Source organism: Cetorhinus maximus, unplaced genomic scaffold, assembly GCF_964194155.1.
Source record: "Cetorhinus maximus unplaced genomic scaffold, sCetMax3.hap1.1 HAP1_SCAFFOLD_931, whole genome shotgun sequence".
In the NCBI taxonomy this organism is placed as follows: Eukaryota; Metazoa; Chordata; class Chondrichthyes; order Lamniformes; family Cetorhinidae; genus Cetorhinus; species Cetorhinus maximus.
This window is the reverse complement of record NW_027596873.1, coordinates 126,696-132,046: the sequence shown is the minus strand read 5'-3', so window position 1 is coordinate 132,046 and position 5,351 is coordinate 126,696.

Here is a 5,351-nt window from a genome sequence, read left to right as displayed (position 1 = left end):
AAACCACTCATAGCCAGTGACAGACACTCTCTCCCGTTGACAGACACTCTCTCCCGGTGACACACTCTCTCCTGGTGACACACACTCTCTCCCGGTGACACACACTCTCTCCCGGTGACGGACACTCTCTCCCGGTGACGGACACTCTCTCCCGGTGACGGACACTCTCTCCCGGTGACACACTCTCTCCCGGTGACGGACACTCTCTCCCGGTGACGGACACTCTCTCCCGGTGACACACACTCTCTCCCGGTGACACACACTCTCTCCCGGTGACAGACACTCTCTCCCGGTGACACACACTCTCTCCCGGTGACACACACTCTCTCCCGGTGACGGACACTCTCTCCCGGTGACGCACACTCTCTCCCGGTGACGGACACTCTCTCCCGGTGACGGACACTCTCTCCCGGTGACGGACACTCTCCCGGTGACACACACTCTCCCGGTGACACACACTCTCTCCCGGTGACACACACTCTCTCCCGGTGACACACACTCTCTCCCGGTGACACACACTCTCTCCCGGTGACACACACTCTCTCTCGGTGATGGACACTCTCTCCCGGTGACAGACACTCTCTCCCGGTGACACACACTCTCTCCCGGTGACGGACACTCTCTCCCGGTGACGCACACTCTCTCCCGGTGATACACATTCTCTCCCGGTGACGGACACTCTCTCCCGGTGACGGACACTCTCTCCCGGTGACACACACTCTCCCGGTGACACACACTCTCTCCCGGTGACACACACTCTCTCTCGGTGACGGACACTCTCTCCCGGTGACAGACACTCTCTCCCGGTGACACACACTCTCTCTCAGTGACAGACACTCTCCCAGTCATGGACACTCTGTCGATGACCAACTCCCTACCGGTGTAGGGTCTGGAGCTCATAGACACTACGAAGAGAGAATTATCTGTTTTTCAAAGACAGGGTCATGTCCAGTGTTGCTAAAGGTCAGCAGACGATACAGGGGCCAGATTCTCTTCAACAAGAACACGTTTAATTTATACTTAATGCAGTCAGTAACATTTGGCTCTGAGTCCCATAAGGAGAGATTAGGAATAGGCGACCAAAAGCTCGATCAAAGAGGTCGGTTTTAAGCAGCGTCTTAAAGGAGAGAGAGAGAGAGTGAGAGAGAGCGCGAGAAGTGGAGAGGTTTAGGGAGGGAGTTCCAGACCTTAGGACCCCAGGCAGCTGAAGGCACAACCGCCAATTCGCAGACGACATTAAGGTTGGAGGAGTTGCAGATAGTGAAGAGGACTGTCAAAGGATAAAACGGGATATAGATCGGTTGGAGACTTGGGCGGAGAAATGGCAGATGGAGTTTAATCCGGACCAATGCGAGGTAATGCATTTTGGAAGGTCTAATACAGGTTGGAATTATACAGTAAATGGCAGAACCCTGAAGTGCATTGACGGGCAGATGGATCTGGGTGTACAGGTCCACAGGTCACTGAAAGTGGCAACGCAGGTGGATAAGGTAGTCAGGAAGGCATATGGCATGCTTGCCTTCATTGGCAGGGGTATTGAGTATAAAAGCTGGGAAGTCATGCTGCAGCTGTATAGAACCTTGGCTAGGCCACACTTGGAATATTGAGTGCAATTCTGGTCGCCACATTACCAGAAGAATATGGAGGCATTGGAGAGGGTGCAGAGGAGGTTTACCAGGATGCTGCCTGGTCTGGAGGTTATTAGCTATGAGGAGAGGTTGGAGAAACTCGGATTGTTCTCACTAGAGCGACGGAGATTGAGGGGCGACTAGATAGAAGTTTACAAAATGATGAGTGGCATGGACAGAGAAGATAGTCAGAAGCTTTTTCCCAGGGTGGAAGAGTCAATTACTAGGGGACATAGATTTAAGGTGAGAGGAGAAAACTATAGAGGAGATGTGCGGGGCAAGTTTTTTACGCAGAGGGTAGTGAGTGTCTGGAATTCGCTGCCAGAGGAGGTGGTGGAAGCAGGTACGATAGTGGTGTTTAAGAGGCAGCTTGACAAATACATGAATAGGATGGGAATAGAGGGATATGGACCCCGGAAGTGCAAAATGTTTTAGTTTGACGGGCAATATGATCGGCGCAGGCTTGGAGGGCCGAAGGGCCTGTTCCTGTGCTGTACTTTTCATTGTTCTTTGCTCTTTGATGGGAATCGGGGGATGCTCAAGAGGCTGGAATTGGAGGAGCGCAGAGATCTCAGAGGGTTGTGGGGGCTGGAGGAGGTTACAGAGATAAGGAGGGGTGTAGGGGCTGGAGGAGGTTACAGAGATAAGGAGGGGTGTAGGGGCTGGAGGAGGTTACAGAGATAGGGAGGGGGTGTAGGGGCTGGAGGAGGTTACAGAGATAGGGAGGGGTGTAGGGGCTGGAGGAGGTTACAGAGATAGGGAGGGGTGTAGGGGCTGGAAGAGGTTACAGAGATAGGGAGGGGGTGTAGGGGCTGGAAGAGGTTACAGAGATAGGGAGGGGTGTAGGGGCTGGAGGAGGTTACAGAGTTAGGGAGAGGTGTAGGGGATGGAGGAGGTTACAGAGATAGGGAGGGATGTAGGGGCTGGAGGAGGTTACAGAGATAGGGAGGGGTGTAGGGACTGGAGGAGGTTACAGAGATAGGGAGGGGTGTAGGGGCTGGAGGAGGTTATTGAGATAGGGAGGGGTGTAGGGGCTGGAGAAGGTTACAGAGGTAGGGAGGGGGTACAGGAGGTTACAGAGATAGGGAGGGGTGTAGGGGCTGGAGGAGGTTACAGAGATAGGGAGGGGTGTAGGGGCTGGAGGAGGTTACAGAGCTAGGGAGGGGTGTAGGGGCTGGAGGAGGCTACAGAGATAGGGGGGGTGTAGGGGCTGGAGGAGGTTATTGAGATAGGGAGGGGTGTAGGGACTGGAGGAGGCTACAGAGATAGGGAGGGGTGTAGGGGCTGGAGAAGGTTACAGAGGTAGGGAGGGGGTATAGGAGGTTACAGAGATAGGCAGGGGTGTAGGAGGTTACAGAGATAGGGAGGGGTGTAGGAGGTTACAGAGATAGGGAGGGGTGTAGGAGGTTACAGAGATAGGGAGGGGTGTAGGAGGTTACAGAGATAGGGAGGGGTGTAGGAGGTTACAGAGAGAGGGAGGGGTGTAGGAGGTTACAGAGATAGGGAGGGGTGTAAGGAGGTTACAGAGATAGGGAGGGGTTGGTGGAGGTTACAGAGATAGGGAGGGGTGTAGGAGGTTACAGAGATAGGGAGGGATGTAGGGGCTGTAGGAGGTTACAGAGATAGGGAGGGGTGTAGGGTCTGGAGGAGGTTACAGAGATAGGGAGGGGTGTAGGAGGTTACTGAGATAGGGAGGGGTGTAGGAGGTTACTGAGATAGGGAGGGGTGTAGGAGGTTACTGAGATAGGGAGGGGGGTAGGAGGTTACTGAGATAGGTATAGGGAGAGGGAGTGATTTGAAAAGAAGGATGAGAATTGAAAATTGGAATTGTGGTGGGAGCTGGAGTCAGTGTTGGTCAGCGAGGACAGGGAGGGTGAAGGAGTCTCAGTGCGTGTTAGGGTCTTGCCCCTCAGACCGAGAAGGGGTTCTGGTTAAGGTGAGATGATAGTTAATGAGCCGGTCAGTGTGTTGCCCTTAGTGAATAACTCGCCACATCCAAGTTGCTCAGGCCTGAAGGCCACATGTGTGTGTGTAAAATCCTCTTCCTGTAACATCTACACTCCTGACTGGACTTACCATTGATCTAACATCATGTCTTTTAACCCTAAAATCTGCTTCGCTTAATGTCTGCGTCTGGGAACTGAGAAACAAGAGGAGGCCATTCAGCCCCTCAACCTGTTCCACCACTCAGTCAGACCACAGCTGATCTGTGTGTTAACCCCATCTACCCACCTTGGCTCCGTAACCCTTAACCCCCCTTAACCCAACAAAAATCGATCCACCTCCGTTTGGGAATTCCCAATTGACCCCCTCCCAACCTCGACAGCCTTTTTTTGGGTGGGTGGGGGGGGGGGGGGGGGGGTGGGGGGGAGAGAGTTCCAGATTCCCGCCCCAACACCGTTGGACATCGTCGTAGGCAGGACAGGGAACTTGTGGAAAATGGATCAGAAAGCAGGTCTTCACACAAAGGTGGGGTAGAAATCTGAAACTCTCTCCCCATATTCCCCCCACCCACCCCCCGCCACCCAACCCCCCCCCCGACCCCCCAAAACATAAGCTCAAAGCCGAGATGGACAGATTTTGGTCAGGTAAGGGGGTTAAGGGTTACAGAACCGTTCAGCCATGAACTGATTGAATTGTGGAAGGGGTTCGAGGGGCTGAATGGCCTCTTCCTCTCACTTGAAACAGTTTCTCCCCACTTACTCTGCCCAAAGCCCCCCTTCCTGATTTTGAACGCCTCAATTCAATCTCCCCCCCTTAACCTTCTCCGCTCTAAGGAGAACAATCCCAGCTTCTCCCAGTCTCTCCACACGAACTGAACTCTCCTCATCCCTGGTCGCATTCCGGGTCAATCTCCCTCCCACACCCTCTCCGAGGCCCCTCGACATCCTCCCGAAAGTGCGGGGCCCGGAATCGGACACATTATTACTCCCGCTGGGGCCTAACCAGGGATTAAAGGGTGGAAAATGGTGGTTACTTTAATGAGGATGGGGATCCAAACGCTCCTGATTGAGCTGGTGGGTGAGAAGGCAACTGATGCTCTCCTCCAATTCCGGCCTCTCGAGCATCCCCCCATTCCCGTCGCTCCGCCATTGGCGGCCGTGCCTTCAGCTGCCTGGGGGGCCCTGAGCTCTGGAATTCCCTCCCTAAACCTCTCCTCACCCGCCCCCACCACCCCATCACCTCTCTCTCTCTCCTCCTTTCTTTAAAACCCTCCTCTTTGACCCAGCTTTTGGTCGCCTGTGACCCGGGGTCAAATTTCTGCCTGGTTTAGCCGCCAGTGGTTGACTATGTTACGGGCGCTATACAAATGCAAGTTGTTGTTGCCACCGGATGAACACCGATGTCGCGTCGCTCCCTTGCGTTCAATTTTGTTTCAAAATCTGACAGTCCTGAGGCAAAGCACGCCCGCGCGAGCGTCAAAACCACAATTCGCAATCTTTCATGTCGGGACACACAAGTGTGGCAGCTCTCCCCATATACCCGGGACTGGTGACTGACTGACCGGCAAAATAGCCTGAATGGGCCAGAGACCTGGGCGTAGCCTGGCAAACAGGAGGCCGTGGCAACCCAGTGGGCTAATTCAGTGCAGGCCAGGAACCGGGCGCTGAGGCCTACGGAGTAGGCCGAATCAGGCGGCAAATTGACTGACCAGGCCTGTCAGAAAGTGAGCAAACGCGGAGAGGCTCTGAGGATAGACAAACCACCTCTTGTACAAACTGA